Source organism: Diaphorina citri, unplaced genomic scaffold (assembly GCF_000475195.1).
Source record: "Diaphorina citri unplaced genomic scaffold, Diaci psyllid genome assembly version 1.1 scaffold34, whole genome shotgun sequence".
NCBI classification, from domain to species: domain Eukaryota; kingdom Metazoa; phylum Arthropoda; class Insecta; order Hemiptera; family Psyllidae; genus Diaphorina; species Diaphorina citri.
Window position 1 is genome coordinate 1 of NW_007377471.1, and position 11,544 is coordinate 11,544.

Genomic DNA, 11,544 nt, shown 5'->3' on the forward strand with positions numbered 1-11,544 from the left:
CAGTACTGGCAAGATCGAGCGAAAGGAGAAAGAGATCAAGATGGAATACACTTCTGGCCTTTATTTTCTGGCCTATGGGTGGATGGACAGAGTCCATCAGTGAAAGGCATAATCTGTACCTAATGTTAAGTAACGCTGATTCTGGTCAAATTGAAGTCTGAGGTTTTGTGGGGCGTGAATTTTAATGGTCCAGAGAGACTGGGATAATCATAGACACCAGAATACTATACTTATTAAGTCCTATCATACATCTATCTCGGTGGTGTAGTGAAGGACAGAGTCCATCAGTGAAAGGCATAATCTGTACCTAATGTTAAGTAACGCTGATTCTGGTCGAATTGAAGTCTGAGGTTTTGTGGGGCGTGAATTTTAATGGTCCAGAGAGATTGGGATAATCATAGACACCAGAATACTATACTTATTAAGTCCTATCATACATCTATCTCGGTGGTGTAGTGATCAAGGCGCACTCAAGTGGTAAACAGGAGGGTGCGGTTTAAACCCAGCCGAGGCATGGAATTTTGTCCTCAATATTTGAGAGCTTGGACAGTAGGCATTACACATAATGTGTTCCAATCTACTCAATCTCAAAATGGTAAAGTAGGTACAAATATTTTGGACTTTACTGTCTCTGATTTGTTCAGCGTGTATTTGACGGCACCTGTTGACTATCCGCCTCCACCCTCTTTGTTTTATCAGGCGAAAGCCTTGACCACTACGCCACCCATATGAGTAGCCAGTGCTGCCTTTATGCCAAACATGCCAAATATTACACCACCACTTTCACTTTGGCATGTCCAAATATTGTACAATATACCACTGAAGTATAATAGTCCGTCATATGAGTACACTGAATTCTCGAGAGCTCGTGTGACGGGTAACTCACCTAATCAATATTGTAAGGTACCTCACGTTCCTCAGACGTGACTGCGTGCTTAGTGTGTACTAGGGTGTCCTACCGCGGCCGCGGCATATAGGACCTAGATCTGATTACTATGCCAAATATTACACCACCACTTTCACTTTGGCATGTCCAAATATTGTACAATATACCACTGAAGTATAATAGTCCGTCATATGAGTGCACCAAATTCTCGAGAGCTCGTGTGACGGGTAACTCACCTAATCAATGTTGTAAGGTACCTCACGTTCCTCGGACGTGACTGCGTGCTTAGTGTGTACTAGGGTGTCCTACCGCGGCCGCGGCATATAGGACCTAGATCTGATTAACTAGGCCAGCCACTCACTATCAGGTAGATCTGACAGACGGACCTTTTCAGCCGTACCTGTCATGTCTACCTGATAGTGAGAGACTGGCCTTAGACAGTAATATGAGTCCTAGGAATCCTAAGATGCCCTAATGTTTCACTTTAAATGGTATTATTTGAAATAATTGCTCTTGCTGACCAAAGTTTCAACCTTCATCTATAGGTACATAGAGCAGAAAAAAACGAGCAGAAAAAAAAAATCGCAATTTGCAACAGACTAAATGATTTATTAAACGGAATAATTTCAAGGTTCCAACAAGATGAAAGATCATGCTATCATTTCGGTGAGGTGTGCAATTAATGAGTAAAACATTCAACATCATTAAAAACAACATCACCAGTCGGTTTTAATGACATAAACTACATAATTATGTTCTCTCTGATTTGCATACTTCAAAATATTCCGATCAAAATTAGTTTTGTCCAATAATGATAGTAATCTTCGGATTCTACTAGGCTTGACTAGGCCTGTACAAAGGAGAAGTCTTATCTTGTCTCAATTTTAATTTCCCGGCAGAGTGGAGTTTTTTTAATCCTTTAGCCAACTGGTAAGGTGGGGTCTGACAGACCTTAGGAAAATTTAATTGTGTCGTAGCGGCAACCCCATAGCACTAAGACCTTTGAGGTTCCCAGTACCTTCAAGTTAGCGTCAAGTCCCAGTACCTTCAAGTTAGCGTCAAGTCCCAGTACCTTCAAGTTAGTGTCAAGTCCCAGTACCTTCAAGTTAGCGTCAAGTCCCAGTACCTTCAAGTTAGTGTCAAGTCCCAGTACCTTCAAGTTAATGCCAAGACACGTATAAGTACAACGTCAAATATTAATAATAACAATAGTAATAATGATAACAATATATAGGTATAAAATTTAATGATTATGTAGTAGTATTTATATATATATCTTCATAACTGTATAACACCATACCACTCAACCATTTTTTTATCTTTATTTTATATAATTCTATTGGTAGTGTTGAGTATTCTTTTGGTATTAGATTGTGTATTTTCAAATATGTATACATTGGTGTTAGTGAATAGTTGGAACCTTCGCCCTTGAACAAAATGAAAGTTGCCATTTCACGTTCATCGACCATTTCTCAAAATGCATGTTTTAAAGTTTTAAAACTTGCATTTTGAGTTTGGTGTTAAGCAAGTCGAACTCTTTCAACAAACCATGGAGTCATTGACCTTCTTGGTGCAATCTAGAGGTATTGCATCTCTATTTGCATTTGTTAGTAGGCTGAAGGCAATCGTATATTGCAGGCACTCACATGACAATGTGTTGGCATCCAATCCGTGCTGGTATGAACCTCATTATTCATTCATTCGAATAAATTAAATTCGTGATGGGTCATTAGGCCATCAGAAGAGACCTAACTCGTAGTTCGCCGAATGTTTAAAATGAGCGTCGCTTCGTTGTTTCTGATTAAGGAAGCAATTGAGTTTGCTATGATTCTGTTTTTAAATCCTGATTGTTTGCGCTATCAGGCTTATCAGCCTAAAAGATCACACTGGACTCAGTCTTTTACCCCTAGCATGTAGATTTGTAAATGGAATTTCGTGGTCAACCATGCCGTCATGGGGATTCAGAACATGAGGAGTGCCGAGCGAATGAATTTGAATAGTACCTATAACCAGTAGCAAAAGCCTCATTGTGTTATTATTTACGGTGAACTACAATGCAACAACTTACATTACTGTGATAATCTTTAAATGTGAGAAGAAATCTGTGTACTAAATGAGCAGTAACAAAAGAACTATGCAATGAATGCATGCATCTATTTACACGACCAGTAAACAGTTGCACAACTCAGAATAGTGAAATCGTCGATTATGTTATGATGTAGTCGAGGAATAATTTAGCAAATTATGTACTTACTCTAATTCATTTGGTTGCAACTAATGTATAAAGAAGGGTTTGTACACTACAAAATCCATTTAGGTCATCATTAGAGATTTGAAATGGAAAGATGTGAGTCTCATAATGAACTGGAATTGGAGGACCTTTAATCTTTCTATATGGTGAAAAATCACTCTCATAAGGCCAGCCACTCACTATCAGGTCGCCCTTGAACAAAATGAAAGTTGCCATTTCACGTTCATCGACCATTTCTCAAAATGCAAGTTTTAAAACTTGCATTTTGAGTTTGGTATTAAGCAAGTCGAACTCTTTCAACAGACCATGGTGTTATTGACCTTCTTGGTGCAATCTAGAGGCATTGCATCTCTATTTGCATTTGTTAGTAGGCTGAAGGCAATCGTATATTGCAGGCACTCATTTTTTCCCCCTCATTAGAATCTAAAGTATCTAGCCTTCGTACATGTACATGGTATGTTCACTAATAATTAGGTCTGTTATTTCCTTCTCAAATTAATACCTAAATACGGTACCTATTATTAACATCAAAATAAAAGGAAGTTAGGGGTAAAAATGCGTCGAAATGTTTCGTGTAACAATGGCGTGCTCAGGCCGGAACTTGGCCTGGCGCAGTGCCGCGCGCCTAGATACATTCAAGCCATCTTGCAGGACACAAGTCAATGGCTTAACAACGCGGGCTGAATCCTCAACAGTTATTTTATTGGAAACTGGTATTTTTTTCCTCTCTTATTAGCAATGACGTCAATAAAAAATACCTAAAATCATGCCCTGAAATTAAACGCCCATCTCAGGTTCTCAGCCATTCCGCAAACTTACTCGTAAATCTCAGTCTCTCAATCATTCTGCAAACTTGCATAGCTGAGACTGAATTCTCAACAGTCATTCAAAGTTCAAACTTCCATTAGAAACTGGTAATTTTTACATGGTTTTTTCAAAATAGAGTTCAATGGCTTAACAACGCGGGCTGAATCCTCAACAGTTATTTTATTGGAAACTGGTATTTTTTTCCTCTCTTATTAGCGATGACGTCAAAAGAAACCTTAAAATCATGCCCTGAAATGAAACGCCCATCTCAGGTTCTCAGTCATTTCGCAAACTTAAATCTCAGTCTCTCAATCATTCTGCAAACTTGAATAGCTGAGACTGGAATTCTCAACAGTCATTCAAAGTTCAAACTTCCATTAGAAACTGGTAATTTTTTTCTCATCCATGATGACATGACGTCAATGAAAACCACTTAAAAATCTTGCTCTGAAATTAACGCCCATCTCAGAGATCTTGCAAACTTAAATATCTGAGAAAGACGTCACAGATACATAGTATCTATTACAATTACGTCATAGAATTCATAGATAGACTTCATAGGAAAAGAACACCCTATAGAAGGATTTGGTTTTATAACTGCAACAAGTGCAAGCGATATGATTAACGTGTTGCAGAGGTGCCTAGATTCCGTGTAATTAAAACTGACGCAAATATGCAGAAAATATAGGCGTATTCAAAGTTGATCATATGGAAATTGTAGTAGGTAGTGCATATTATTGCATATAGTGCGAAATCTAAGATCTACCACGGAAGTTGGTGTAATGAATGTACTCTGAAATCCGGATCAGTCAATCAATTATAATTATCTATTAATTACTCACTGTAGTAATCTTGTGATCTAATACAGGAGTTTTCTCAGAATTAGAAGTTAACAGTGGAGGGTTTGGATTTCCCGTGTTATCGTTAGCAAAAAGGACTTTATTGTAGTAGGTAGTGCATATTATTGCATATAGTGCGAAATCCAAGATCTATCACGGAAGTTGGTGTAATGAATGTACTCTGAAATCCACTTAGAACTTGATTGTAGTAGGTAGTGCATATTATTGCATATAGTGCGAAATCCAAGATCTATCACGGAAGTTGGTGTAATGAATGTACTCTGAAATCCGCTTAGAACTTATAGTAGCTTGGTACATGTATTTGAAATCAGAGGTAATGTACTCCATGAGTGCAGTCGGCAGTTGAGATGATGGTATCTAAATTGATGGCAACCGAGTTAAACAAGTTGTTGAAAGATCTGCAAACTATGTTTATCAATACATTCAACAGTGCAGATAAGTTGAGAGGGTGTTAAAAAGTTGAGATATAATCTCCATGAGTGCAGTCGGCAGTTGAGATGATGGTATCCAAATTGATGGCAACCGAGATATACAAGTTGTTGAAAGATCTGCAAACTATGTTTATCAATACATTCATCAGTGCAGATAAGTTGAGAGGATGTTAAAAAGTTGAGATATTATAACAAATTTATTAATTGCTGTGAGATTCTCCAATTTCCATGTGTTTATTGCATAAAATTATGAGGCTTTGTGTGCATTGTATTCCTTCGAGGTGTATTTGAAATCAGAGGTAATGTACTCCATGAGTGCAGTCGGCAGTTGAGATGATGGTATCCAAATTGATGGCAACCGAGATATACACGTTGTTGAAAGATCTGCAAACTATATTTAATATAAATATGTACATTCATCAGTACAGATAAGTTGAGAGGGTGTTAAAAAGTTGAGATATAACCACATACAATTTGTTGAAAGAATTGTAAACTGAAGATCTCAGGAAGTTGGCATTTAAGATGCTACGCTGGGTAAGTATGTTTACTTTTCTCGGAACAGAAAATGAGGGTTGCTCCCTGGCCCAGCTCTCCAAATGAGCTTTAAGTCTTTAACATAAAATGAGCTTTGGTTCAACCTGCTGGGAAGCCTCAGCATGTCAAGGAATATCTTTTGTGTAGTATGTACAGATTATGTAGTCCTGAGGCTACTCATATTGGCCAGCTGATAGCCAATAGTATGTACGGAATGACGGATAAATCTGATACATAATACAATAAAGGACTCACATGTGACTACTGAGCGTGTTCGGATCAATAGAGTAATCGTGATATAAATATTATAACTATTAACTATAGTCAACACCAGCTTATCTCGATGGAACACCATGCAAAACAACTTTTAATATGGAAATACCACTTGGCTACTTATAGCGAAGCTTTTCTGTGAACTTGCCCGGTTATAAACTAGATTTTTTAGCTAGGGTTAAATTAAACAAACAACACTGCTCAAAGATATCCACCACTAGTTAAAGATAAAGACAATTAAGAAGTCTTGATTGCTAATCTGAGCGCACGGCATAGCCAGTACGCTAGACCAAGTTCTTGTATCAGACAATATAAGTCTCGAGTGGCCGCGGGTTCGATTCCCGCCCGGGGCGGACAGACACACACACAGACAGACAGACACACACACGGTTCAAGTCTCTAGCTCTTACTGTTCTCGAGATATTTTGTTTACAGACAGACACACACACGGACCAATGGCTGAAACTTTGGATTTAGGCTCTAGGGACCTCAAAACGTGTTTTGACACTAAAAACTGACCATCGAAAATTTGACCCGATTACATTACTTTCCTTCCTATAGGATAAGGAAAGTAAAAAGGACTTTGACTTGTGTTTCCCATTGCTTGTCACAAACGTCGATCATCGAATGATTTTAATTATTTTTCGATTGAACTAAACATCTTTTGTTTATTTTTTATCCTCAGTCTTTGATTTAAATAAATTAATATTATTCTACTGAGGTTCGTCAGAAAAGAAAGGACAAGCAAGCTTCTCAAATGTTATTACCTTTGGAGTTTTGGAGGTTCATGTTAATCAGAAAATAAAAGTTATTTTTTTCTAAAAATATTTTAATAATGAGAACATCCCCCTCCCAAGAGGATTGATAGAGGGAACTGTAACAACGGAGGTCTTATCGTCCCGAAATCCAAGAGAGAAGGAGGGCAGGATATAAGAAAGCTAGCCGTTCAGGCAACGAACCTTATCTGTTTGGGCCAAAATTCACCCCAGACGGGAATCGAACCTGCAACCTAGATGAGAAATATTTCATAGCTTGAGGCGGCACTGGTACTTGACATCTCCATTAGCTTCAAGTTCAACAGGTCACCTCGTATTTAAAATTCAGATCGATTCCCATACAACAATGACTGATTATGTAGTGCAACTATGTCATTGTGACTATGGAGTTACGAGTGAGGTCTTATCGTCCCGAAATCGAAGAGAGAAAGAGCTCAGGATGTAAGAAAGCTAGCCGTTCAGGCAACGAACCTTATCTGTTTGGGACAAAATTCACCCCAGACGGGAATCAAACCTGCAACATAGATGAGAAATGTTTCATAGCATCATAGCTCGAGGCGGCACTGGTAGTTGACATCTCCATTAGCTTCAAGTTCCAACAGGTCACCTCGTATTTAAAATTCAGATCGATTCCCATACAACAATGACTGATTATGTAGTGCAACTGTGTCATTGTGACTATGGAGTTACGAGCAGTCGTGTAAGGAATACATTTCCATCTACAATGCTTCTCATTATGTCAGTAATAAGTATTCAATTTGTTTCAGTAGCCTAATGATTAGGGCTTTCGTAGGTTAATCATTAGGACGCTCGCCTGGGAAACAGGAGTTCAATTCCAGCCGAGGCAAGAAATTTCATCATAACTTATTGGATAGTTTGATTTCATAATAATAAACATCAAAATAAAAGGAAGTTAGGGGTAAAAATGCGTCGAAATGTTTTGTGTAACAATGGCGTGCTCAGGCCGGAACTTGGCCTGGCGCACTACCGTGCGTCTAGATACATTCAAGCCATCTTGCAGGACACAAGCACATCAAAATAAAAGGAAGTTAGGGGTAAAAATGCGTCGAAATGTTTTGTGTAACAATGGCGTGCTCAGGCCGGAACTTGGCCTGGCGTACTGCCGTGCGCCTAGATACATTCAAGCAATCTTGCAGGACACAAGTATATGACACGCTGACACTGAAGAAAAGCATTTTGTGACATTTTCTTACAGATTTGACCAGCCACTAAATGGGTCCATAGAACCTCTGCTGAAATTAAATAAAAAGAACACCCTACAGTAATAAGTATTCAATTTGTTTCAGTAGCCTAATGATTAGGGCTTTCGTAGGTTAATCATTAGGACGCTCGCCTGGGAAACAGGAGGGAACGGGTTCAGTTCCAGCCGAGGCATGAAATTTCATCATAACTTATTGGATAGTTTGATTTCATAATAATAGAGCTAAGGGTTAGGTGGTAGAGAACGCCTCAGGCCACTACCTCGCCTTTCACTCAAGAGTCTTTTACACTTTTACTATACGATTAGTGTAAAATTTGAATGTCACTGAAGCACTGACTCCAGTACTTAAGTGACAAAGTGCTCCAGTACTTAAGAGACAAATTAAGCTTATTAATAATTTTAGTCCAATGGAACACACATTACCGTTTGGCCTCGAGATTTTTTCAGAAGACATGGGATCAGCAAATACTAATGGCATATACCTTTAAGTCCTACAACCAGGCATTTCACTGTCCGCACAGAGATTCATCTCAAGATATTATTTTATCCTTCAATAAGGGTTAGGTGGTAGAGAACGCCTCAGGCCACTACCTCGCCTTTCACTCAAGAGTCTTTTACACTTTTACTATACGATTAGTATAAAATTTGAATGTCACTGAAGCACTAACTCCAGTTCTTAAGTGACAAAGCGCTCCAGTACTCAAGTGATAAAATCGTTTGTCATTTAACAGTGATCAATTTCTTATAGGGTTCAATTAATTCCAGCCGAGGCATGAAATTTCATCATAACTTATTGGATAGTTTGATTTCATAATAATAGAGCTAAGGGTTAGGTGGTAGAGAACTACCTCGCCTTTCACTCAAGAGTCTTTTACACTTTTACTATACGATTAGTGTAATGTAAACTGACTCCAGTTCTTAAGTGACAGAGCGCTCCAGTACTTAAGTGATAAAATCGTTTGTCATTTAACAGTGATCAATTTCTTATAGGGTTCAATCACGACAAAGAGGAGCTTAGATACGAAATTTCAGCTGCATATGGAAACTACTCAAGTCATTCCCTAAGATTCAACACTGACATCCATATTTAGAACAATATTATTTTCGCCTCAGCTGTCCACGAAAGTGTTTTACACCAAACTGACGCCTATTTACTCCATTGAATACCAGGTCCTCTACTCCTCTCCCTGCTCAACTAATACCAGCACCAGAAGTCACCAGACCATGAAGGCTAGTAATGAACGAACATGAACATACTACAGAAACAAACAGAGAATTAGTCATACTCCAAGACGATTTAAAAACTGCCATCACTACATACCGGTAAAACACACAAACAAAACGAGAAATGAAGAAAAAGTAACTCTGAAGCCAGAGATCTCCTACCAGACCATGAAGGCTAGTAATGAACGAACATGAACATACTACAGAAACAAACAGAGAATTAGTCATACTCCAAGACGATTTAAAAATTGCCATCACTACACACCGGTAAAACACAAACAAAACGAGAAATGAAGAAAAAGTAACTCTGAAGCCAGAGATCTCCTGCGGACCAAGACAATAGGGCAATGGAACAATATTATTTTCGCCTCAGCTGTCCACGAAAGTGTTTTACATCAAACTGACGCCTATTTACTCCATTGAATACCAGGTCCTCTAACAAACTCTACTAGGTCCTCTACTCCTCTCCCTGCTCCACTAATACCAGCACCAGAAGTCACCAGACCATGAAGGCTAGTAATGAACGAACATGAACATACTACAGAAACAAACAGAGAATTAGTCATACTCCAAGACGATTTAAAAACTGCCATCACTACACACCGGTAAAACACACAAACAAAACGAGAAATGAAGAAAAAGTAACTCTGAAGCCAGAGATCTCCCGCGGACCAAGACAATAGGGCAAGAAGAAGATTTAGCAACTACCGGTAAAACACACAAACAAAACGAGAAATGAAGAAAAAGTAACTCTGAAGCCAGAGATCTCCCGCGGACCAAGACAATAGGGCAATATGAAGAAGATTTAGCAATTCTAGCTTCTAGGTTGCTAAGTTTACTATCACAATTATAGAACGATGACTGCTATTGTTCTGAATTGGCACAATGGAATATTAAAGCAAAATACTATCAACATCCCATATCTATCATCATAAACTCTTGAAATGTTTGAATATTCAACACTGTGTTGTGTTGCAAAACACATTTAATGAGTTAGGAGGACTAGTTAAAGACTTCATGACGAAGGACTTGAAGGTACCTTTATGTCAGTGGTACTTAGCCCCACTAGTGTTAATAATAAATTATGCGCACAGGTCACAGGTGTATACCAAAGCCCAAATATGCCTACCTTTGGGTTTTGAGTTCACTATAAGACCAGCTTAACTATTGATGAAGATTGAAACACCTCTACATTAGTGGTTCAGTTCCACTTTTGGTGGTCTGTTTGGTTATTAATAAATCAGACTCATAACTCACAAAATATCAAACTCTGTCTTTAGAAGTGCCTGAGTTTATTATTTTGATTAATCGCGCTTGTTTTAGCAAAGAAACTTGGGTTGGGTCAGTAATTCAATCTCATTTAGTCCGATATACAATGTCTCATGAATCAAGTTTGTAATTCGTATTACATATCTGATGATTTAGGGACAAACGCGCACGCAGTCCCCGCTACCAAAAATTGGGTGCCCGATGTATGCACTTGCACACTCACAGGGCTCAGACTATCCGGTAGTGCAATGGATAGCCCTTACCCCGGAGGTACCGCCTTCCTGATCACGGTAAACCTCCGCACCAAGTAAGTTTATTAGTAACGGGAGAGCAAATCTAACAACTAGGAAGCTGAACTGTAAAAAAGTGAGAAGTTATCAGTAAAAACATTCAGCTTGCAGTATCTTAGAATACTTTTCTCCTCTCGTTATAATTATTAGGATAAGAAACATTCGAGTACCTATGCATAATTCATTTTCATTCATTCACATTTATATCTTGTTCGTTTACTCTAAGGATCCGAAAGTCTCTTTGAAAAGAACAGCGGATTTATCTGGGCCCATAAGTGCCAATTTCGTTAAAAGTGAAAATCCCCATTCAGGAAAGCAGCCTAACACTTGCCCAGGAAGTCCGAATTCATAAGTGCCACAAAGTGTCTCCAACATAATGAGAAATACCTTGGAAAACACATTAAAATTTCACGGTTAAAACGTGGAAGATTCGTGGACGTCATTACTCATTTTAGGACTAGGATTTAGGACATGATTGACAGTCGCTTGATTTATGTAGATGGAAATCCGCCACGCGACGTTCAATTTTTTCGGCACAAACTTTAGGTTCAATTGACTTTGAATGACAGACAACCGACTGAATTCAATAAACTATGTACCAAACCAAGACGGGAAGGAAAAAGCAAAAGATGAAAGGAAGGTGAGAACAAATGGTACAACCATACCCCCATTGATAGCAAGGGCAGTGATTTAAGACAAAAATTTATTATTTGCTGTGAGA

At 38.6% G+C, this 11,544-nt stretch overlaps 1 non-coding gene across 1 annotated transcript; it reads right to left on the reverse strand.

Moving 5' to 3' along the window:
- Window positions 1–10,686: 10,686 nt before the first annotated feature.
- LOC113468516 lies at window positions 10,687–10,848 on the reverse strand. Its single transcript, XR_003392247.1, has one exon. It is a non-coding gene; the product is annotated as a U1 spliceosomal RNA (small nuclear RNA).
- Between the last annotated feature and the right edge of the window lie 696 nt (window positions 10,849–11,544).